Raw genomic sequence first — 26,994 nt, 5'->3', positions numbered from 1 at the left:
AATCAGGGTCACAAAGCTGAGATCTGTTGGTCATGGACCACACCACTTAGGATGCCTCCAGCTTTTTTCTTAGTGCAGTCGGTTTATCCACACACGGAGGCAGCGATCAACCTGACTGTGTGGTTGAACAGCACTCCTCTCCATTTTCAAGTGGATACAGGGTCCTCCACCACCATCATCGATGGGGATACACACCGTCAGTTGGGTTCACCACTGCTTCATCTGTTCCATACTTCCATGAAGAGCTACAGCAGCGGTGTTATCCGACAACAGGGGCTCTTAGCTTGGCTCCAGGAACTCACTCACGATGTCACGCCCTTTGTTTTGGTCCTCGCCACCCCCAAGGCCATCAACTTATTGGGCATGGATCACTTTCTCTTACTGGGACTCGAGATACGACTCAGGCCTGGCAATCCAGTCACTGTCGGTAGACAGTCAGCTACAACAGCTTCTGGAAGACTTTCCAGACGTGTTCTCTGCCACATCTCTGGGGGTCTCTGCGTTTGAAGCCCATTTTAAACTCCTCCCCTCAGCGGTCTCGAAGTTCCACAAGGCTGACTCAGTACCATTTGCCCTCCATGACAAACTATAGTAGTAGCTTCATCACCTAGAGGTTGACGGCATCATGACCCTGGTCTACCATAGTTGGGCTACACCGATCATGGTCCTTGAGAAGCCGAATGGAGCTCTTCATGTTTGTGGGAATTTTAAGGCCACATGTCAGTGCTCAGCCAGATATTGACTCCTATCCCATAACCGAGACTGAGAATATCCTGTGCAGGTTGGCTGGTGGTAAGGTGTTCATCAAAAACGATCTTGGAGATTAATAATCCTTTTGGGCTCTTCCATTACAACCACCTCCCATTTGTGGTCGACAGTGCTCCATTCATCTTCCAGTGCTATTTGGAAGCACTGACTAGAGACATTCCGTGAACAGTTAACTACCTTGATGACATCTTAGTCACTCATGTCTCCACCCTGGACTTGGCTTGGAAACTCAGGCGTGTCTTCCACGTTCTTCAGGATGCCAGCTGACATCGCAACAAGGAGAAATGTCTTGTTTTTCTTCCTCAGGTAACCCAACTCGGCCATGTGTCCAGCGCTAATGGCATTCACCTCATGCCCCTGTATGTCGAAGTTGTTCAGCAGCTGCTGCCTGGGAAGGCCATCTCCCAGCTCAAGTCAGTCTCGGGTCAACTCAGTTAGTACCGCCGTTTTATCCCACATGCCACGGCTCTGGAGGAACCTCTTCTCCACCTCCTCTGTAAGAACATTACCTGGACTGGACGCAGGCCTTTGATAAAGTGTTCCACCATCTCAAGTCTCCTCTCCTGACGCCGGCTTGCCTTGTCACTTCTGACCCCACCAAGCTTCTCATCTTGGCTGCTGATGCATCAGACTATGCTGTGGGGGCCGCCTTGCATCATATCACTGACAGAGTGGAACGCCTCTACATCTCCATCTACATCTACATGATTACTCTGCAATTCACATTTAAGTGCTTGGCAGAGAGTTCATCGAACCACAATCATACTATCTCCCTCCCATTCCACTCCCGAACAGCGCGCGGGAAAAACGAACACCTAAACCTTTCTGTTCGAGCTCTGTTTTCTCTTATTGTATTTTGATGATCATTCCTACCTATGTAGGTTGGCCTCAACAAAATATTTTCGCATTCGGAAGAGAAAGTTGGTGACTGAAATATCGTAAATAGATCTCGCACGACGAAAAACGTCTTTGCTTTAATGACTTCCATCCCCACTCACGTATCATATCCGCCACACTCTCTCCCCTATTACGTGATAATACAAAACGAGCTGCCCTATTTTGCACCCTTTCGATGTCCTCCCGCAATCCCACCTGGTAAGGATCAGTCACTCGGCAGCAATATTTTAACACAGGACGAACGAGTGTAGTGTAAGCTGTCTCTTTAGTGGTCTTGTTGCATATTCTAAGTGTCCTGCCAATGAAACGCAACCTTTGAATCGCCTTCTCCACAATATTATCTATGTGGTCTTTCGTTATTTAGCGTTAACTGCCACCTGCCACACCAAACAGCAATCTTTTCTACATCGCTTTGCAACTGATACTGGTCTTCGGATGTCCTTACTAGACGGTAAATTACAGCATCATCTGCGAACAACCTAAGAGAACTGCTCAGATTGTCACCCAGGTCATTTATATAGATCAGGAACAGCAGAGGTCCCAGGACGCTTCCCTGGGGAACACCTGATATCACTTCAGTTTTACTCGATGATTTACCGTCTATTACTACGAACTGCTGATTCATAATGTTTGAATACAGTATATGCTCCAAAACCCTACTGCTAACCGACGTCAATGATATAGGTCTGTAGTTCGATGGATTACTCCTACTACCCTTCTTAAACACTGGTGCGACCTGTGCAATTTTCCAATCTGCAGATACAGATCTATCGGTCAGCGAGCGGTTGTATATGATTGCTAAGTAGGGAGCTATTGTATCAGCGTAATCTGAAAGGAACCTAATCGGTATACAATCTGGACCTGAAGACTTGCCCGTATCAAGCGATTTGAGTTGCTTCGCAACGCCTAAGGTATCTACTTCTAAGAAACTCATGCTAGCAGCTGTTTGTGTTTCAAATTCTGGAATATTCCTTTCGTCTTCCCTGGTGAAGGAATTTCTGAAAACTGCGTTCAATAGCTCCGCTTTAGCGGCACAGTCGTCGGTAACAGTATCATCGGCACTGCGCAGCGAAGGTATTGCTGCGTCTTGCCGCTTGTGTACTTAACATACCACCAGAATTTCTTCGGATTTTCTACCAAATTTCGAGACAATGTTTCGTTGTGGAACCTATTAAAGGCATCTCGGATTGAAGTCCGTGCCAAATTGCGCTCTTCTGTAAATTTTAGCCAATCTTCGGGATTTCGCGTTCTTCTGAACTTCGCATGCTTTTTCCGTTGTCTCTGCAACAGCGTTCGGACCTGTTTTGTGTACCATGGGGGATCAGTTCCATCTCTTACCAATTTATGAGGTATGAATCTCTCAATTGCTGTTGCTACTATATCTTTGAATTTGAGCCACATCTCGTCTACATTTGCATAGTCAGTTCGGAAGGAATGGAGATTGTCTCTAAGGAAGGCTTCTAGTGACACTTTATCCGCTTTTTTAAATAAAATTATTTTGCGTTTGTTTCTGGTGGATTTGTAAGAAACGGTATTGAGCCTAGCTATAACTACCTTGTGATCACTAATCCCTGTATCAGTCATGATGATATTAGCTCTGGATTGTTTGTGGCTAAGAGGTCAAGTGTGTTTTCGCAACCATTTACAATTCGCGTGGGTTCATGGACTAACTGCTCGAAATAATTTTCGGAAAAAGCATTTAGGACAATCTCGTAAGATGTTTTCTGCCCCTCCCATGGGTTTTGAACAAGTATTTTTGCCAACATATCGAGGGAAGGTTGAAGTCCCCACCAACTATAACGGTATGAGTGGGGTATTTATTTGTTACGAGACTCAAATTTTCTCTGAACTGTTCAGCAACTATATCATCGGAGTCTAGGGGTCGGTAGAAGGAGCCTATTATTAACTTAGTTCGGCTGTTAAGTATAACCTCCGCCCATACCATTTCGCAGGGACTGTCTACTTCGACTTCATTACAAGATAAACCACTACTGACAGACACAAACACTCCACCACCAATTCTGCCTAATCTATCTTTACTGAACACCGTCTGAGACTTTGTAAAAATTTCCGCAGAACTTATTTCAGGCTTTAGCCAGCTTTCTGTACCTATAACGATTTCATCTCGGAAACGCTTTTTCCGGCTCAGTGTAACTACAGACAAATTGTTAAGGAAGCCATGGCCATCTTTGGGTTTAAAAAATTCCACGATTTCGTCTATTGCCGTCACTTCACCTTATATGCCGATCACAAGGCTCTGGCCCTGATTTTCAACGCTACAACCGCCATCCCCATATGGATTGTTCACCACCTCCAGCTTGGGGCACTGGTCCTCACAGAATATTCCTAGGATATCAGTTTTTGGGCGACAACTCTCCATGCCAATGTGGATCTTCTCTCTCATCTCCCAGTGAGCGCCAACCCTTTGTTCAATGCTGACCCATTGCTTGTTTCCACCGGGATGAAGCTGCTGCTGAAGCAGTAGCTGATTTTCCACTGGATGCCAAGCTAGTCACATGGCAGATGACGTGACCCTCCAGGTGCTGATGCACCACATTCAGCATAGGTGGCCATCAGACTGTCGTCAGCTGTTGCTTCTGGAGGTCCAGGCCTACTGGCACCACTGCAGGATCTGTGTGTCAGAGACGGGGTCCTCCTCATCTTGGGTGATAATCATTGGCAGGTTGTGCTGTCACCCTCCCTCCACCAGCAGGCCTTGGAGCTCCTTTGCATTGGTCATTGAGGAGTTGTCCTGACGAAACAGCTTGCCTGCTAGCATTCTACCGGAGGGGGATGGATGCCACCACTACCCACCTAGTGGTCTCATGTCCCTCTTGTCAATTTCACCAGTTGGCACACCCTCATCACCTGTTCCCATGGCATCCTGCTCCTTCTCCTTGGTCTTGTTTGTACTTGGATTTCACGGGCCCATTCCTTTGCTCCTCCTGGATTATCCTTGTGGACACAGCATTGGGTTTCCTTATGTCTGCTGCATTTCCTTCACCATACCATCAAAGCTCTTTCCGGCATATTTGCCATTGAGGGCCTTCTGGAGACGTTAGTGACCGACAATGGCCCTCAATTTACACCTGCTGAATTTACCTACTGCATCACCCTGCTCCTAAAGTTGATTCATACCACTCCCTTTCATCCTGCGTCTAATGGATTACAAGAACGGTTTGTCCATACATTCATAGTCCAGATGTCCAAACTGAATCCCCACCACTCCCTGGAGGACGCCCTTCCTTTCCTTCTACCCAGCTGAGAAACTTCACAGCCATCCTCATTGCAGGAAGCACACCAAGCAGCTTTGCCCCTGTGTCGTCCACAGGCTGTTCCTCTGCCATCTCCTGGGCTTTCAGCTCTCAGGGATGATGATGCTCACCTCCCTGCCTGACTGTCGCCTCCGCCATCACCGCCGGTCACAGCCCAGATGGCCCCTCCAGCAGAGGTCCCTACCCCCATGAAGGTGGATGCTTCACCTGCGGCCACCCCCAGTTCCTGTTCGCTGATGAACCCAGGGCCTGATGTGGAGATTAGCCTTTCACTCACTCCTGGGGGTTGGAGGGAGGGTCAGGGGGGAGGGGGGGGGTCAGGTCTGTTGTGGCCGCTCACTTCATACATCTTAGCGCCTACTGCATCGGCGTCCCACTTCTCCCCGTGAAGGAACGGGTATTTTCTGTTATTATTAGCCATTTTATCATTTTATATTTGTGATGATCCACAGTTGGGATTGAGTCTGTTGTTGTTTTGGAGATTGTCTTATTGTTTAGTTTTGGTGAGTCCAATAAACTGTTTTCCGAGTTGTGTTTTCCGCATTTTTTTAAGCTGGCGCAGATACGTCATACGGTTCTAGGCGCTCAGTCAGGAACCGCGCGACTGCTACGGTCGCAGGTTCGAATCCTGCCTCGGGCATGGATGTGTGTGATGTCTTTAGGTTAGTTAGGTTTAAGTAGTTCTAAGTTCTAGGGGACTGATGACCTCAGATGTTAAGTCCCATAGTGCTCAGAGCCATTTGAACCATTTTTTTGATACTTCATAAACAATTTAGTATTTGCAGATAATATTTTTTTGTGATAGGTTCTTTCAAAATTTAAAGAACACAGAAAGTAGAACGTGTAACAAAAGAACCAAAGTATGTAAAATATTTTATTATTGCTGCAATGGAACTGTACTAGTCAGGCGAAGACTTTATTTATTGCAAATGCATCGAGATCAGTAATCTGTCCCAGGCTGTTATTTTGGCGTGTGCTCTGAGGACACTTGTGTGAAGTATTAATAGTATATGGAAAAATGGTGATAACGTGGCTAAATATGAGGATGACTTAAGAAGAGGCTGGCCACTACGAAATAATTGATGTAACAATGCAACAGCGGTAATGATGGAGAATATGAAAATTATTATTTTCCACTGAACCACGACATCTACAACAATAATCCAGCTAAGTCCTGTTTGTTTCTAAAGTGCACTTTCTCCTTAACTCTAATCGTTCGTGTCCTGCTGTTCAAAAATTAGATACATGCTAACAATTTGGTTCTTTATTCAAAATATTTTTACAATCCATCATCATAACATATTTTGGATCACACTTTCTTTACGAACTTTGGGAGTGTTCCGAAATTGTAGTACACTCCTTCCCGTTCTATGGCCTTCCTCCATCGTGAAACAATGGCGTGTATGTCCTGTCGGTAAGAATCATTGTCCTGGTGGCGGAACCAGTGCTTCATTGTGAGAATCACCTCCTCATTGTCCTCAAAATGTTTTCCACGCATGGCATTCTTTAATGGCCCAAACAAGAGGAATTCCGAGGCCTTGCTGCAACATGTCAGGTGTGAAAGCCGTGGATGGTCTCCCCGACCGCTGCAAATCGTGAAGCTCCACTGAACCGCCTTCTAATGACCTCACCCTCCGTCTCCAACAGATGCTCTATAGACTTTGCACAAGCGTTTGCGAATATTCCCCACTGTTTCTTTCTCTGCAGTGTGAAATTTAACGATGGTATGTTGCTTGTAACGTACATCAGCTACAGGCGCCATTTCGAAAATACACTCCTGGAAATTGAAATAAGAACACCGTGAATTCATTGTCCCAGGAAGGGGAAACTTTATTGACACATTCCTGGGGTCAGATACATCACATGATCACACTGACAGAACCACAGGCACATAGACAAAGGCAACAGAGCATGCACAATGTCGGCACTAGTACAGTGTATATCCACCTTTCGCAGCAATGCAGGCTGCTATTCTCCAATGGAGACGATCGTAGAGATGCTGGATGTAGTCCTGTGGAACGGCTTGCCATGCCATTTCCACCTGGCGCCTCAGTTGGACCAGCGTTCGTGCTGGACGTGCAGACCGCGTGAGACGACGCTTCATCCAGTCCCAAACATGCTCAATGTGGGACAGATCCGGAGATCTTGCTGGCCAGGGTCGTTGACTTACACCTTCTAGAGCACGTTGGGTGGCACGGGATACATGCGGACGTGCATTGTCCTGTTGGAACAGCAAGTTCCCTTGACGGTCTAGGAATGGCAGAACGATGGGTTCGATGACGGTTTGGATGTACCGTGCACTATTCAGTGTCCCCTCGACGATCACCAGTGGTGTACGGCCAGTGTAGGAGATCGCTCCCCACACCATGATGCCGGGTGTTGGCCCTGTGTGCCTCGGTCGTATGCAGTCCTGATTGTGGCGCTCACCTGCACGGCGCCAAACATGCATACGACCATCATTGGCACCAAGGCAGAAGCGACTCTCATCGCTGAAGACGACACGTCTCCATTCGTCCCTCCATTCACGCCTGTCGCGACACCACTGGAGGCGGGCTGCACGATGTTGGGGCGTGAGCGCAAGACGGCCTAACGGTGTGCGGGACCGTAGCCCAGCTTCATGGAGACGGTTGCGAATGGTCCTCGCCGATACCCCAGGAGCAACAGTGTCCCTAATTTGCTGGGAAGTGGCGGTGCGGTCCCCTACGGCACTGCGTAGGATCCTACGGTCTTGGCGTGCATCCATGCGTCGCTGCGGTCCGGTCCCAGGTCGACGGGCACGTGCACCTTCCGCCGACCACTGGCGACAACATCGATGTACTGTGGAGACCTCACGCCCCACGTGTTGAGCAATTCGGCGGTACGTCCACCCGGCCTCCCGCATGCCCACTATACGCCCTCGCTCAAAGTCCGTCAACTGCACATACGGTTCACGTCCACGCTGTCGCGGCATGCTACCAGTGTTAAAGACTGCGATGGAGCTCCGTATGCCACGGCAAACTGGCTGACACTGACGGCGGCGGTGCACAAATGCTGCGCAGCTAGCGCCATTCGACGGCCAACACCGCGGGTCCTGGTGTGTCCGCTGTGCCGTGCGTGTGATCATTGCTTGTACAGCCCTCTCGCAGTGTCCGGAGCAAGTATGGTGGGTCTGACACACCGGTGTCAATGTGTTCTTTTTTCCATTTCCTGGAGTGTATCTTGCAGCTACGCTATCTGTCGGAAGTGACGGAAAATTGGTGGGCTCACTCAGGAGACTTCCGATAATACATACTTAACGTTTCACATTCGTAGCAGCGTTTTCGGCTGAGAAAAAAAAGTGTGGTGCATTACTTTCTGGGCAACCCTCGTATGATGTGCGCAAATCCTTCTGACGTATACGAAGTAAGAAAGGACATTAGACTTTCTGTGTGATCCTGTGTCCACCATTTCACTTTCCCTGTGCCGGAGACGAATTCAGCCTGAGAATAGTATGGCAAAATAAAAAGCCATGTAAGGACCATTCTTTTTATTTTATAATGAAACTTGAAATGTGTGTCGCTTGCATGCGGTTGAAAATGACCGTACCGTTTTCCACTTTCTTTAATTTGATAGAGTATTTTGTTTTTAATATTTTTTGAATTTCTTACCTTACTCAAAAACGGAACCCATGTAGAATTACTTTGTCATCCGTCTATCTGGCCGTCTGTTAAGGCCCTTTTTTTTTCAGGAAAGGTAAAGCTATCATGTTGAAATTTATGCCAAATACCGAGGTCTACGCTTCCTCGCGGTATAAAAATTTTATCTTCTTCATCAATGGAATCACACGATACGACATTTACGTCATATATTTTGACACAAACTCACTCATCGCAGCCTGTAGATGAATAGTGTGCGCGCGGGCTCTTCCTCCCGTGGTGGCACATTGGAGTGTGAATATATAGCGCGAGAGGACTTACTGTCCTCCCCTTGTTTCCACTCACAATAACTAGACGGAACAAGTTGTCTGGTATAAAGTGTTTATTACATTAAACTTTACAACTTGCACAATCAGCGCGCCAACTGCGGCTCCTGGCTTTGCTGGAAGACATACACGCCCGTCTGCTACGGAGTCTCGCAGCTACCTGGTCGGCCGTTACAACGGCTAATCCCACCTGCGCGCACGAAGGACCTGGGAGATCCACTTCCGCACGTAGGTTGCAAATTCTTCCGGCAGGGAGCAGACTGTACTGGACAGTCTGACATGCCCAGTTTGAAGCTGCCACTAGATGGCAGTTGGAGAGTCCAAACAAATAGTATATATATATATATATATATATATATATATATATATATATATATATAATAAAGTTTGTACTGAAGCCTCATTGGTACTCATACTTGTCTGAGTTTTCTCATATTCATTAACTTCTACATTAAAAATCACAAATTGGGAGACGGTATTAAACAGGTAGGAGATCATTTATTAGAGAGAAACCGAGCTTTGGAAGACTTGCAATCAAATATTGTAGGAACTATAAATAATATTCCTTCAGAATTTCTATAATCGTCTGGGAAGTGGCAGCCAATCGACTATCCACGTTGTCGTGTAGAATCTATTAGCCTACAGATATACCATCGGGTTTTTTGGGTTCATAAACATTTTATGTTTATCTGTTATTACTTTTACGTTGCAATTTCGTGTATTGACACGTTCCATGACCTTGGAGATTTGCACCTCAGTTTGGTCCCAAGGAACCTGACCTGTAAATAAATAAATAAACTATCGGGAAAAGCGTCGTCAACATAATTCCGGAGATAGTAAACTTAGGTAAGTGCGACAACTATTGTATAGTCACTTAACGGCACATGTATCCAAGTTGCTGGGAAGTATAATGTATGTATGGATGGAAATGAAATCTAAGGACGTTAAGTGACGATCAGTTTGGTTTCCAGAAAGCTAAAGACAACAGACAGGTAGTCCTGACGTTGTGTTTGACAACTGAAGCAAGAAATTTAAAAAAGCAAGACAAGTTCACAGAACTTGTCAACCTGCAAAAAGCGTTCGACAATATCAACTGGTGCAAGATGGTCGGAATTTTGAGAAATATATTAGTAAGCTATAGGGGAAGACGCACAATAGCAGGAGATACAAGAAACAACAGGACACAACAAAAATGGTAGACCAACAACAAAGTGCTAAGATTAGCAGTGCTGTAAGATATGTATGTAGTCTTTATCCATAGAGTAATGATCGAAATAAATGAAAGGTTCAAGAGTGGTGTTAAAACTCAGGTTGGAAGGATATTAGTGAGAAAATTCGTTGATGACACTGTTATCCTCAGTGCAATGAAGAACAATTAAAGAACCTGTTGAATAGAACGGATAGTCTAATGAGTATGTAATGTTGACTGAGAGGGAGCCGAAGAATGACGAAAGTAAAGAGGAGTAGCAGACATAAGATTAGCGATAAACTTATCATCAAAAACGGATATCGCGTAGTACACGAAGTTGTTTTGTTACCTCGGAAGCAAAACAACACGTGGTGGTCGAAGCAAAGAAGACATAAATATTAGGTAAGCACCGACAAAGGATGCATTCCTCGTCAATAGAAGTCTGATAGTATGAAATACTGGCCTTAATCAGAGGAAGAAATTTATGAGAATATGTGTTTTGAACACAGCACTCTATGGTTTGCTTTCATTTGTTTTAATCAGGAAACCAAACGACAGTTTGCTTATCCCCGTGTTGCCCTCATCTCTCCTTGCCGATCTAGAGGGGATAGAAGGTGTAGATTTAGCTTTGTGCTTCCAAAATTAACAACTCCTTCAGGCGTTCTGCGATGGAAATAAACATCCAGCAAAACTTGATCAGAGCTATGAAGCGACAGAAATAAATTTGTTATAAACGATTTAAACGTTCACAAGTATGACAGATTGCTGATTCCAGCGAGTAATAGTTAATTTTAATCTAAGAAGTTGGTAAAGAAAAACAACAACACAGCAGCACGTCTTAGGGAATCAGAATACCTACTCGTAACTTTCGATATACCTTATCGTCGGCGGAATGTTAAACTCGAATCCTTCGTTATTCATACAACTGCTGGTGCTGTAAGGCTAACTTCACCTTACTACTTTAATATCCATCACTAGTAATTATGCTACAGAGACTAATAATACACTCCTCCTAAGATTAGTTTTACCTTCTTGCCGTTTATTTTGCAATTCATGCTGATGCAGAACATAGTAAGACGGTGAAACACCATTGCAAGTTTACATTAGCTTAGCCAGTTGCGCTAGTATATCTTGCACAGGCACGTGCGGTCAAGCAGTGGCCAATGGTGAATAGGCATAATGGATTAGTAGCCTGACAATGTAGCTCGGCGACTGTATGCTCAAATGGGCCCACACGGGACTAGAGAATAAACAAAATACGGATGGCTACGTGACATACTGATGACGTAAGTCCCAGTCTGGTTCGTCCACTGCTGAAGCAGTGGGGGTTAAATGTGGAAAAACAAGACGATACCCACGGCTTGGCTCTACATTTTATTTGTTGTTGAGAACGACTTTTTAACTTCTTCCGTAAACAGGCATCAGGCGTCTGTTAATGCAAGGAGATCCATATAACTCAGCAATGCATTTGAAAGAAAACTAAGGAGGGAAACATTTCATTTGGTCTAATAACAGCTGGAGGCAGTCAACAAAAATAGTATGAACCACAGTGTTTTGTATACGACTGTGCAGTTAATAAACGCGATGAAACAAAAATGATATAGACTTATGACTCTGATACATAACACTATTAGAGAAACGGAGAAGCCTAGTGGAATTGAAAGTCATTACTACACCAGACACTAGGCCCAGTAACAGATAATTCACACTAGCCTATTTACCAATACACGGCACCACCCACCGCCTGCATCACAACAAGGGTATATGCGAAGTTGTCATAACACGTTGGCTACCACGTACAGGATGAAATTTGCTAATTGTCAAAAGACCGGAACAATTGAGAATTATGAAACCATCACGCGGAGCATACGCCACTGTTTTGACAACACATTTTAAATGAGCATCGAGAAGTATACTAGATAACGTAGTGAGGCAAGTGTATCAATAACGAGATTACACGAAATAAAGTAGAAAAAACATATGTATCATGGTAACCGATGGAAAAGACGCATAACATCATGCTCTATTCTTCGATTAGTCTACATGAGTCCTCTGCAGGTCACACTTACGTGCTTGGAAGAAGGATTATCGAACCACCTTTGTATCGTCCCTCTCTCCGAACAGCGCGCCAGACATAAGAACATTTAACTTTCTGCGTGTGGGCTGTAATGTCTCTTATTTTATTACGATGATTGTTTCTTCCCATGTAGGTAGGAGATAGCTGGTGATAGCTGGTGACTGCAATTTCGTGAATATATCTCGCAGCAGTGAGAAACGACCATGTTCCGCTGGCTGCCAAACCCACTCAGGAATGTATCAGTGACATAATTTCCCCTCTTCCACGATGATACAAAACGAGCAGCCCTTTTTTAAACTTTTTGGTTATCCTTCGTTAGTCGTAGCCTGTAAGGATCCCCCAGGGCACAGTAATTCTCCAGAAGAGTACGGACAAGTGTAGCGTAGGCATTCTCTTCAGTACATCTTAAGTGTTCTGCCAATAAAACGCAGTCTTGGTTCGCCTTCTGCCTAATATGAGCTGTGCGTAAATTCCGACTTAGTTGCCCACAACTGTAATCCTTAAGTATTTAACTGAATTGACAGTCTTTGTATTCCTATGATTTATGGTGCATTGAAACTTAACGAATTCGTTTTCGTTCTCATGTGGATGACCTCATACTTTTCATTATTTAAAATCGCTTACCACTTTTCGCACCGTACAGATACCTTGCCTAAATCATTTTACAGTATGAGTTGAACATCTGATGACTTTAATAGAAGATAAATGGCAGCATTATCCGAAAACAATATAAGAGGGTTGCTCAGATTGTCATCTATATCATTAATATAGACTGGGAACAGCAGAGGTCGTATGACACATCACTCGGCAATGGCAGATATCATTTATATTTTACTCCATGAGTACTGTCAGTTACTACGAACTATGACCGTTCTCACAGGAAATCACGAAACTAGTCGAATGAATCTGTAATTCAGCGGATTGTTCTTATTTTCTTCCTTTGCTGTTTGTTTGACCTCTGCAACTTGCCAGTCTTTAGGTATGGATCTTTCGTCGAGCGAGTGGATGTATATGAACGCTAAGAATGGATCTGTTACATCAGCATACTCTGAAAATGGCGTAATTAGTATACAGTCTCGATCAAAAAACTTGCCTTGGTTTAGTGATCTGAGTTGCTTCGCTACACAGAGGATAACTGATTCGAACAGCTGTACTTCATTCGACATGTGCAGTCTTTAGTTCAATTTATTCGGTGAAGAAATATCGGAAAGCCGTGTTCAGAAACTTCACTTCAACGGCACAGTCGTCAGTAATATTACCATTTCTATCGCACAGTGATGCTATTGATTTCATACTGCCGCTGGTGTACCTTACGTACAACCAGAATCTCTTTGGATTTTCTGCTAGATTTCGTGACAGTTTCGTTGTGCAAATCATTAAAAGCATCTCGGTTTGAAGTTCGCACTCGACTTCGAGCTTCTGTAAAACATGATGGCTGGGAGATTTCGCACTGTTTTAAATCTGGAATGCTTATATCGGTGCTTCTGGAACAGTGTTCTGATCTAATTAGTGTACCATGGGCAACAGTTCCGGCTCTTATTAATTTATTATGGATAAATCTGTTACATATCGTTTATACCATTTCTTTGAATTTAAGCCAGATCTGGTCTGCTCTTACCGAAGTTTGTTTGGGAAGAGTAGAGACAGTCTCTTAAGAATATATCAAACCAATTTTATCTGCTTTTTTAGAGAGATATGTTCTGCGATTTCTTTTGATGAATTAGTGTGTCGTAGTATTCAGTCTCGCTACAACGACTATGTGTCAGTAATCCCTGTAATGATGCATCCTATTTGCTCAGGATTTTTGTTGTTGAGGGAAAAGTACGGTTTCATAACCATTTACACTTCATGTTGTCTAGTGAACTAATTGCCCATGATAATTTTCGGGGAAAGCACTTCGTACAATTTTGGACGACGTATTATGACTAACACCCATTTTAAATATTTAAAACAGAATCTGTGTGATAACAATATTACTTCCAAAACAGGAACATTAGCAGATGCATGCCTCCTTATATTACACATCTACAATTTTTAATTCCTCATGTTCTTATCTACTTCCAGCAAGTTTAAATAAATATTAACGTTGTTGGATATGACAGCCAGTTGCAATGCTCCTGAGGAAATAATTTTAGGCTTTTGCTTCGTCGACTACGCCGTTGTTATCAAATCTCACATGTGCAGTCACATCAAAAGTTTCTTTTAATGTTCCCCTTTGTGCTTAACTGACAGAGGAACGTAAAATAAAACATGTTTACCGGCCACAAGGGCAGTGTGTGAAGGCAGAACTCTCACAAAACTAAGGTCATATATAACTGCTATCAGTAGCCAATTCATGGGTGACACAGGAACAGAGACTGAATTTATTCAAATCTCGTACGACCAAAAAAGAGGAGTGTTGTAATTATAAATCGTCCCAGTGCCACACTTAAACAGCTAAAACTGGTGAAGGTGAACACGTTCCTGGTCTAGTTGGGATCCCTATAAGGTTATACACAGAATTTTAGGCTGAATTAGCCTCACTTTTAAACATATCAGTGCTCTAACGTATGGACAATGCTCGGTCGGTAGAAGAAAGCAATGGTCATAACCGTCTACAAGAAGGGTGTAACCTCCCCACAGAAAGATATATATATATATATATATATATATATATATATATATATATATATATATATATATATATATATATGAATGAAAATGTGAATGGACCATGAACCAAGCGTAAACTCCTCACAAAATTAATAATTAAATGAATTTTTCTAATGTTGTGAGCTCTGAACAAAAGTGGCTCCCATTTATAGTCTGTGTGCAGAAATGCATTCACATTTAATGTAACCTCAAAATTCAATTCGTAAATCCGGAAATAATAATAAAAGTTAGTAACCTGATAAATTTTATGAGGACAGCAGCGCTGCCCTTCGGCCCTGCATTCTGAATAAAAAAGCAAAAATTCTTACCTCAATAAAAAAACTGCAAATATATCTGCTCTTAAGTAGAAATTTTGCGACACAGCTTCGTGCAATGCTGGCGCATATTTTTTTTTTTTTTTATTCTTGGAAGGAATGATCATGCATTGGAAATATTCTTTAAATTGAAATGAACGCTTTTCTTTAAAAAGGTTACTTTATATTGTAAAAATTATTATTGGGGCATTTTTTCTAACAAATTAAATGACAATTAACATACATTATTAGATACGCGCAAGGCTGCTTCTTTACCTTCTACAATAATACCCATCCTGCAGCGTCCTGACAAGAGTCCCGAGCAGAGCACACAGCCGACACGCGCCGACTCCCGCCGACTCACGCAGACTACTCCAGACTACTGTCGACTCGCGCAGACAAGCGCAGACTAGCGACAAGCAACAACTAACGACATACTACTCTCTGGTCAGAGACTCTGTCATGCCTCGCCCATCGCCGTCAACGCATACGTCTTACATAACCCTCCACGGGGGGGGGGGGGGGGGGCAAAAATTTGGCAGCGATGGTGAGTCATTTGGACTTGCCATGAGCAACAAATTTTTCTTAATTAACTAACTTTACAATCACAGAATATATATATATATATATATATATATATATATATATATATATATATGTGTGTGTGTGTATATATAGGTGCAGAACGTGAAATAAAATATAGTGCACATCCACTGAGTACAGAACATATCAGGCAATGACAAAATGTACAGGCAACGAATACAAATCATGTTAACAAAATGACGAAAGTGCACACGCACTGTAGTACAGAACATATCAGGAAATCACAAATGTATAGGCCATGAATACAAATCATGTTAACAAAATGGCGAAAGTGCACACGCACTGTAAAACTCTTTAGCATTTTTACAACAAATAAATATATCAAGGAGTGAAATAAAGTGCACACGCACTGTAGAGGTCTTTAGCATTTTTACATAACATATCATGGTGTGAAATAAAGTGCACACGCACTGTATAAGTCTTTAGCATTTTTTCATAACATATCATGGAGTGAAATAAATGCACACGCACTGTATAAGTCTTTAGCATATTTAGGACAACTGATCTTGTTAACAAATGAAATGAAGTGCATACGCACTGTATATGTCTTTATCATTTTACAAGAATTTAAACGCATTGTATAAGTGTTTACCATTTTACAAGAACTAGGAAAGGAATGGGAAGGATTGCGTCATGGTTGTAGCACTTTAGGTTGCACGCAGCTGCACTGAAAGTCCATATCTTTCTACAGAAGCACAACACCAAGTGAGACAATCTGAAGTTCTTTTCCTTGAAGTATTAATCAGTGTAGCCAAGACACTGAAATGTCGTAATAATATTCCATGCTATCATTTTGGTAGTACACTAGGTACACCAAACAGTGGGACCATAATAGCATCTCCATCGCTCAAGGTGGTGGACAGCATGTCGTGTCAACACCACGTTCTTGTAAAGTACACCAACGTAGAATTAGTGCAAAAACCAAATATAGTGCTCCATGATCATGAGGATAGACAGGACAAACGGATATTGCAGTAATTTCTGGTAATTAGGTCAGAAGGTGAAGGACATTAAGTCACATAGTAGTCCTAATTGAGAATTACACTAGTCTAACAACTGATTTGAGTAATTGGTGGCACTCATCACCCAGTTACTGAACATTTCTGTACCATGTATGTAATATTACAGAATAATGTTCATAAATTATCTGTTTACAGAGAACATTGGCACTTATTGGCCAGTTACAAACCATCAGAAGTAATAATTCAAAACAGGAACTAATGAATGGCATAGTATTAATATAATTCACTTAGTTATAGTAATCATTGGTACTCATTGTCCAGTTACAAAACATATACCAAGTACTGAATACTACAAAACATTTTTCATCATTCAAGTGACATACAGCATATTTAAAATAACTATTGGCATTCATTGACCAGTTACCAAGTATTCTTATATTTTTATAAAACCTTATTCAGTATTATTCAGAAATTATCATTCAAAATGAGAGTCAATTATTGGCATAGCATTTATAGAGTATAACAAAATATTATTTACAGAAATTATGGGCATAGTATTTATGCATTATTACAAAGCATCATTCAGTATTACTCAGAACTGATCATTCCAGTGACATAGGACATATTGAAAATGTAACATACTGTAACTATTATTCAACGTCTGTGACTAGAAACATTACTCAGGATTACTCAGAACTCCCCCTTTTTTTGTGCTAGCAATGCATTGCGTTGAGATAGATAATTAATTACTGGAGCATAACAATACTTGCTTTTGAGTTATTGCTGCAAATAAAGATGTGTAACGTCATTCGTCATGAGTCAGCTGTAGCAAGGTTATGAAACAAGTAGAGTATATGTGATCACATTCATAAATGACATGCTTGTAGCACATTAATTTCATGAATAATTTCTCCTGCAAAAAATACAAAATGGATTATTAAACTGAAAGAAGAAACGCATATTATGCTGAAAAGTAGTTAACTTCGAATTAACAGGTAGTGAAATGTGTATAAAATATATATATTCTCTAGCTGTCCTTTCCAAAACCTTCAGTCATCATACCATGCGACATAAGACATACTGTCAAAACGAACTGCAACAAATACTTAAATAACTACATAACATAAATTCATAAACTTCAAAATTATCCTCATCTGCAAAGAAAAAAAAACTTCATGATCCAAATTATTATAACTCCATTATTATCATCAACTGTAAAGAAAAACTTCATTATCCATAGTAGCATATTCTTCATCATTATTCATCACCATTCATTATCATCTGCAAAAAAGTCACTTCATTATTCATTGTACAACTATTACTTATTTCTAGCATATTTCATCACTAAAACTAAGATGTGTAGTTCTGTCTGACAGCCTGCATCAATCGCCTCGTATTCTGAAAGAAAAAATTAGTTAAGACTGCTATTCTACGATGTGTATAGTATATTCTTGTTAATGCTTGTTAATTCTGATCCATTTACTCTTCGTCACGAGGTATTGCATCTTCTTTCGTTCATTCCGAAGGTGAAATTCCCATTTCTGTTTAATTTATTTCTTTTACACGTTATTGCTTTCTGAAAATGATGAACAAAGATTAATGTCTTGCATTTAAATCGTATACCCACTAAATAAAAACTGGTTTATAGTAACATAATTGAGCATACAGCATAGCATGACAGAAAACGTAATATGTCAAAAAACATAAGACAGTGTGCAGGTGCAAAAATATGCACAGAGTACCACAATGTAGCAGCAAAAAAAAAAAAAATGTAAAATTGTCACGATGTTGAGATATCATAATCCAAAAATGTCAAAGTCAACTGGTGTTTGTTATATCTTAAATATTTCATAGTGCATACAACCAAAACAGGAAAACAATCATGCATACATGAAAAATGGAAAACATGCATACGGTCTGATATATAACGACAAGATATGTGACCTTCTTTGTGTTCAGCTTGTATGTCGTGTAGTTAATAGAGGCGAGAATTGAAGACTTTAATGGAGAGAGAATTTAATAAAATTAATATGTCACTAGATAAAATTGCATAATTATTCATAAGATACGTAAGTTGATCTGGAAAAATATGAACGGTCTGATGTGTAACGACAAGAAAGGCGACCTGCTAACCTTACCTTGCCGGGCACTTGCCAAGAAAAAATACGATAATCATCAGTAAGTATTCATGTGAATATAATTGCATAAGAGGTCATAAAAAATTAGGAAATGGCATTACAGTGTGATAAATCATAAAGTATGTTCATTCAATAAAAGGTTTGATGTTGGAGACGTGGTGGTTCCCTTTGGTTTTTCTGGTTCTCAAAGTTACGACCTGTACTACATTGGGGTGAGGAATGCTGCGAATTCGATATGGACCTGCGTGTAGAAGCTCAAATTTACTGCACCTACTCTTTCCTCTGTTGGAGTATGTACGTACTAATTTCTTCTGTCCAATGTGAAAGTCACGGCGTGTACAAACCTGTTTATGCTGTCTTCTCCGGCGCTCTGCGGCACGTTTGATGTTGTTCAGCGTAATGTCAATTATTTTATGGTGTCGTAGTCGACGAGATGTAGGAAAGGTTACTAATTCTTAAATTTTGTTAGGTGGTTCAACATTATTCAATATAACAGACGGAGGTAGCATAGTAAATTCATTTGGCATTGAATTAATTACATCCTGGAATGAGAGTATGTATGTGTCCCAATCAATATGTCTTTTATGGCAGTATATTCTACACAGTTTACCAATTTCTTTCATTAATCGTTCACAAGGGTTCGAAGAAGCATGGTACCTAGATATATATATCGGAGAAATCTTTCTAGCTCGTAACACACGTGTCCATATAGCACATCGAAACTGTGATCCATTGTCGGAAATTACTTTCAACACATGCCCTACATGAAATAGAAAATGTTTTACAAATGCTTTCGAAACAGTTTTAGCAGTAGCTTTGCGTAACGGAGTGAAGGTAACAAATTTTGAAGTGAGTTCAACAGCGACAAAGATGTAGCAAAAACCTCTATTAGTTCTGGGAATCGGACCAAAAATGTCTACAGCGGCCATATGTCTCAATTTAACAGGTACATTGGGATGTAATGGAGGAACATGTGAAGTCGTGTCTGATTTAGCTTTCTGGCAGATTTTACATGATGCTAAAACTCGTCGTATACGTTTCTCCATATTGGTAAAATAACAGTTCTGTCTCAGTATAAGAAAACATTTTCTGGCTCCGTAATGTGCGTAACTTAAATGAGTCTACCAGATTAATGTGTTAACAAGTTCGTCAGGAATGCATAATAATCTTGTGACAGCCAGAACGAGAGCACCAGCAGCAGCGAGTACTGTTTGTATAAAGCGTTTATTTTGCATTTTGTTTACGACCTTCCACTAAGGAAGGGATTCTATTAGTGTTTATCTGCTCTGCATAGTAACTAACTGTTCTTGATAAAACTTTACGTAGTTTTCGTGTTAGATTTCTTAGTGTTTTCTTGATCGTTTAGAACAGAAAGCGCCCAAAAACCGTCTTTTGTTTGTTTCGCGGCCGTTAGCCACTAGTCACTTGAATCAGCAGTTGTCTTGTGACAGCCAGAGCGAGAGCACCAGCAGCAGCGAGTACTGTTTGTATAAAGCGTTTATTTTGCATTTTGTTTACTACCTTCCACTAAGGAAGGGATTCTATTAGTGTTTATCTGCTCTGCATAGTAACTAACAGTTCTTGATAAAACTTTACGTAGTTTTCGTGTTAGATTTCTTAGTGTTTTCTTGATCGTTTAGAACAGAAAGCGCCCTAAAACCGTCTTTTGTTTGTTTCGCGGCCGTTAGCCACTAGTCACTTGAATCAGCAGTTGTCTTGTGACAGCCAGAGCGAGAGCACCAGCAGCAGCGAGTACTGTTTGTATAAAGCGTTTATTTTGCATTTTGTTTACGACCTTCCACTAAGGAAGGGATTCTATTTGTGTTTATCTGCTCTGCATAGAAACTAACAGTTCTTGATCGTTAGGAGAGAAATTTATTTTGTACTTATTTGCTGCGCTTAGCTTTTAAATAGTTTTTCTGGGAAAACCTAGCGTAGTTTTCGCGTCTCGTATTTCAGTGAGTGTTTCTTGATTATCAGAGTAGCTCATCAGAAGATTATCTTGGGAATTTGTCACCGTATAGAGTAGGGTAAACATAGTCATGTGTAGGGACTGTGGTTGTTGTGAGCGGACGCAAGGAGAATTGGCCACTCTTCGGGGGCAGGTGGAGGCTTTGTCTGTTAGGCTCATCGAGCTCGAGGCGCAGGCGTCGGCTCGTAGTGGCGTTGGGGCAACTGTGGTGAGACCTATGCCTACTTCGGTGGCCTTGGAATCACATGGAACCCCTGATGTCGCTGCGTCTTCCGGCAGTGAGCATCTTACCGGTCAGCCATCACTCCAGGGTGAATGGCGGACAGTGGTGGGTTCGCGCGTGCCTGGCCGAAAGGCGAAGGTGGGATCTGGCCGCGTGGCAGCTGCCTTACCCCTTTCCAACAGGTACGGGGTGCTTCCTAGTGGTGATGACATCGTTTCCGAGCCACCACAGGATGCCTCGCCTGTTGGGCCAGTGGCCGATTCTCCGGCAAGGTCCCGACAGTCACAGAGGGCGGGCCTATTAGTTATAGGGAGCTCCAACGTTAGGCGGGTTATGGAGCCCCTCAGGAAAATAGCGGGTAGGTCGGGGAAGAATGCCAGTGTGCTCTCGGTGTGCTTGCCGGGGGGTCTCGTCCGTAATGTGGAGGAGGCCCTTCCGGCAGCTATTGAACGCACTGGGTGTGACCGGCTGCAGATAGTAGCACATGTCGGAACGAATGACGCCTGCCGCTTGGGTTCTGAGGCCATCCTTGGTTCCTTCCGGCGGCTGGCTGATTTGGTGAAGACAACCAGCATCGCACGCGGAGTGCAAGCTGAGCTTAATATCTGCAGCATAGTGCCCAGAGTCGATCGCGGTCCTCTGGTTTGGAGCCGTGTGGAGGGTCTAAACCAGAGGCTCAGACGACTCTGCGACTATAATGGTTGCAAATTCATCGACCTCCGTTATTGGGTGGAGAACTGTAGGGCCCCCCTAGACAGGTCAGGCGTGCACTACACACCGGAAGCAGCTACTAGGGTAGCAGAGTACGTGTGGCGTGCACACGGGGGTTTTTTAGGTTAGAGGGACCCCCCCCTTGGGCGAAACGATAAAATACCTGACGGCTTACCAGAGAGAACATCAGCATCGTTGATAAAGAACGTCCGTCCTCAGAGACCAAAAACAGGAAAAGTTAACGTAATATTGGTAAACTGCAGGAGTATCCAGGGCAAGGTTCCTGAATTAGTATCGCTTATTGAAGGAAATAGTGCGCATATAGTATTAGGAACGGAAAGTTGGTTAAAACCGGAAGTGAACAGTAACGAAATCCTAGACACAGAATGGAATATATACCGCAAGGATAGGATAAACGTCAATGGTGGAGGAGTATTTATAGCAGTAAAGAATTCAATAATATCCAGTGAAGTTATTAGCGAATGCGAATGTGAAATAATCTGGGTTAAGTTAAGTATCAAAGGTGGGTCAGATATGATAGTCGGATGCTTCTATAGACCACCTGCATCAGCAACCGTAGTAGTTGAGCGCCTCAGAGAGAACCTGCAGAACGTCGTGAAGAAGTTTCGTGATCATACTATTGTAATAGGGGGAGACTTCAATCTACCAGGTATAGAATGGGATAGTCACACAATCAGAACTGGAGCCAGGGACAGAGACTCTTGTGACATTATCCTGACTGCCTTGTCCGAGAATTACTTCGAGCAGATAGTTAGAGAACCAACTCGTGAAGCTAACATTTTAGACCTCATAGCAACAAATAGACCGGAACTTTTCGACTCCGTGAATGTAGAAGAGGGTATCAGTGATCATAAGTCAGTGGTTGCATCAATGACTACAAGTGTAATAAGAAATGCCAAGAAAGGAAGGAAAATATATTTGCTTAACAAGAGTGATAGGGCACAAATCGCAGAATATCTGAGTGACCACCATCAAACGTTCATTTCTGAGGAAGAGGATGTGGAACAAAAATGGAAAAAATTCAGAAACATCGTCCAGTACGCCTTAGATAAGTTCGTACCGACTAAGGTCCAAAGCGAGGGGAAAGATCCACCGTGGTATAACAATCATGTACGATAGGTACTACGGAAACAAAGAAAGCTTCATCATAGGTTTAAGAGTAGTCGAATCATAGCTGATAAGGAAAAGCTGAACGAAGCGAAAAAGAGCATAAAGAGAGCAATGAGAGAAGCATTCAACGAATTCGAACATAAAACATTGGCAAACAATCTAAACAAGAACCCTAAAAAGTTTTGGTCATATGTAAAATCGGTAAGCGGATCTAAATCCCCTATTCAGTCACTCGTTGACCACGATGGCACCGAAACAGAGGACGACCGAAGAAAGGCAGAAATACTGAATTCAGTGTTCCGAAACTGTTTCACTGCGGAAAATCGTAACACGGTCCCTGACTTCAGCCGTCGCACGGACGCCAAAATGGAAAATATTGAAATAAACGATATCGGAACTGAAAAACAACTGCTATCACTTAGTAGCGGAAAAGCATCCGGACCAGACGAGATACCCGTAAGATTCTACAGTGATTATGCTAAAGAACTTGCCCCCTTTCTATCAGCAATTTATCGTAGATCTGTGGAAGAACGTAAAGTACCTAGCGACTGGAAGAAAGCGCAGGTCGTTCCCATTTTCAAGAAGGGTCATAAATCAGATGCGAATAATTATAGGCCTATTTCGCTTACGTCAATCTGTTGTAGAATAATGGAACATGTTTTATGTTCTCGTATTATGACGTTCTTAGATAATACAAATCTCCTTCATCATAACCAACATGGATTCCGCAAACAGAGATCATGTGAAACTCAGCTCGCCCTATTTGTCCAAGAAATTCACAGTGCCGTAGACACTGGCGAGCAGATTGATGCCGTATTCCTGGACTTCAGGAAGGCATTTGATACGGTTCCGCACTTACGTTTAGTGAAAAAAATACGAGCTTACGGAATATCGGACCAGGTTTGTGATTGGATTCAGGATTTCCTAGAAGAAAGAACACAACATGTCATTCTTAACGGTTCAAAATCTGCAGATGTAGAGGTAATTTCGGGAGTACCGCAAGGAAGCGTGATAGGACCTTTATTGTTTACAATATACATAAATGACTTAGTTGACAACATCGGTAGCTCCGTGAGGCTATTTGCAGATGACACGGTTGTCTACAAGAAAGTAGCAACATCAGAAGACTCGTACGTACTCCAGGAAGACCTGCAGAGGATTAATGAATGGTGCGACAGCTGGCAGCTTTCCCTAAACGTAGATAAATGTAATATAATGCGCATACATAGGGGCAGAAATCCATTCCAGTACGATTATGCCATAGGTGGTAAATCATTGGAAGCGGTAACGACCGTAAAATACTTAGGAATTACTATCCGGAGCGATCTGAAGTGGAATGATCACATAAAACAAATAGTGGGAAAAGCAGGCGCCAGGTTGAGATTCATAGGAAGAATTCTAAGAAAATGTGACTCATCGACGAAAGAAGTAGCTTACAAAACGCTTGTTCGTCCGATTCTTGAGTATTGCTCATCAGTATGGGACCCTTACCAGGTTGGATTAATAGAAGAGATAGACATGATCCAGCGAAAAGCAGCGCGATTCGTCATGGGGACATTTAGTCAGCGCGAGAGCGTTATGGAGATGCTGAACAAGCTCCAGTGGCGGACACTTCAAGAAAGGCGTTACGCAATACGGAGAGGTTTATTATCGAAATTACGAGAGAGCACATTCCGGGAAGAGATGGGCAACATATTACTACCGCCCACATATATCTCGCGTAATGATCACAACGAAAAGATCCGAGAAATTAGAGCAAATACGGAGACTTACAAGCAGTCGTTCTTCCCACGCACAATTCGTGAATGGAACAGGGAAGGGGGGATCAGATAGTGGTACAATAAGTACCCTCCGCCACACACCGTAAGGTGGCTCGCGGAGTATAGATGTAGATGTAGATGTAGATGTTGCAGTCAGGGTGAGAGCGGCGAAATAGAATGTCATTGCGTACAGTGTAATGGTTTCTAATGGTAACATTATTCCCATCTTGCCAAAGGTGTTTAATTTCTTTCCACACGTTGTGAAATTTTCAAATGCAACTTGTTGAATGTACATGACGCTGAAATTTGCTTTGTAGAAGTTGGTTGCGATGTCTTGCTGATTGTTGCTGAGAGAACGGGATAGTGCGTCTGCTACAATATTTTGTGTAGCGGGAATGTGAACAATTGTAAAATTAAATTCCTGTAAATAAATTTTCCATCTGCTTAATCTGTCGTGTGTAAATTTAGCCGAAAGAAAAAACTGTATCGCTCTATGATCTGTGTAGACGGTAGTGTGTCCTCCATAAAAAAAATTCCGAAATCTCGTAGATGCCCAAACAACACATAATGTTTCAAGTTCTGTGACAGAATAATTACGTTCAGCAGGTGACAGTATGCCACTCGCAAAGGCGATGTTTTTAATTACTGTAGTGCCATCTTCTTCAATTTCCTGAAAAATGTGTACGCCTAATGTGGTGTTAGAACTGTCGGTGGCAATGAAAAAATTTCTGGTAAGATCTGGGTGCGATAAAAGTGGTGCATTGAACAAGGCTTCTTTCAGGTTCACAAATTCAAAATGTGCTTGCTTATCCCAGGACCAAATAGTGTTGTTACCTGTCCATTGACATAATCTACGGGTATCTAAAGCAGAGTAATGAATAAATTTACGAAAAAAGTCAAATAAACCCAAAAAACTGCGTAGTTGTTTCTTCGTCGTAGGAACGGTAATGTCACGTAAAGCTTGAAGTTTTTCTGGGTCAGGTGTAATGCCCTCTGCTAAAATTACATGTCCAAGAAATTTTATAGAAGTTTTAGCAAAGTGCGATTTACTGAGATTAACTGTGAGTCCTTGTGCACGAAAATTTTGCAACAGTTGTTCAAGAATCAGATTGTGTTCAGACCAGTGAGCTTCTGCAATAAGAATGACGTCTACGTACGTTGTGATAATGTCTTTCATGCAAAAGTGTGTCGGGTGGTGTCAAAAGTAATAATATTTTCGTGAACAAGATTCTGCGTGTCAAAAGCATTGCTTGCGTTGCTGGAAGATCCAACATGTACTGTATCTAGTCAAATTCTATCTGACGTGCTATTATTTTCGGGAGAATGCTGTGGCATTTCAACTATTTGTACTGTTCTGTTATTTCTTCCTGACGTATTATGTTCGGGATGATATCTACTATCTGGTTCATTCATTATAGTATGTTGTTGCGGATAATTTTGCTGCTGATAACACCGTTATTAAATGTACACTGAAAATTGTGCTCATTATTTTTACGTCTGTCTTGATAGTCATTTCTATACGGTGCACTGCGATAGGAATTGAAATAGTGTGTTTTCTGTACGTACTGATTCCCTTGTTGCTGTGCGCTACTATTTGTTGGAGCTGATGCTATACGTGCACGCGGCGAAACATTAAAGCTTGGTTGACCTTGTACATTACAGTGTTGGTTAGGTATGCTAACCGGTTGGTTTTGTTGCTGTTGTTCGGAAAAACCTCTATTGTTACCAAAACGTGTTTGCGACTGCTGAAAATTTTGTAATTACTGATGATTAAAATTTTGTCTGATATTAAAATTACGCTGGTAGTTCTTGTCATTTCGGGAGTGTCTAATAAAAATTGTCACTTTCGGTAAAACTTGTCGTATCAGGTTTTCTTTACTCATTCTTAACCGTAGATAGAGCGATAGTTAAAGAGCTGTTTTGATAGATATAAAGGATAGTAGAAGAGAAGGCAGCAGTGCAGAAAACTAAAGATGAAACAGCACTACTACGACTCGGGGCCCTGTGCACGCTACGGCACATATTCATTAAAGTGTAATGAATCCCCTGAGGTTTATTACGCGCTACAATTAAATTTTGGATTCTGTGTTACAGGCAATGCCGATGAAAATTCAAAAGCAAATGGTTGTATCCATGCTAATTCTAGTTTCTGCATTACAGGCCAAGCTGGTGAAAGTACAAAAATAAGTTGTCATATCCAGTTCAAAGCGTGTACTTGTGCTCTGTCATTTTCAAATACCTTAGATTTCTTTACACATACAAATTGCTTATAATCAACGTTATCGTCACTGAAAGTGTGAACAGGTTCAGGATTGCATAAGAATCTGTTTGTCTCTGTCTTTTCGGATTTTAAGTCACGTAGTCTCTGTAAATTACCTAAATTATACAGGCTGTGTGAGTCCG

This window comes from Schistocerca nitens, chromosome 1, assembly GCF_023898315.1.
Source record: "Schistocerca nitens isolate TAMUIC-IGC-003100 chromosome 1, iqSchNite1.1, whole genome shotgun sequence".
Lineage (NCBI taxonomy): Eukaryota > Metazoa > Arthropoda > Insecta > Orthoptera > Acrididae > Schistocerca > Schistocerca nitens.
This window is presented reverse-complemented; position numbering follows the sequence as displayed.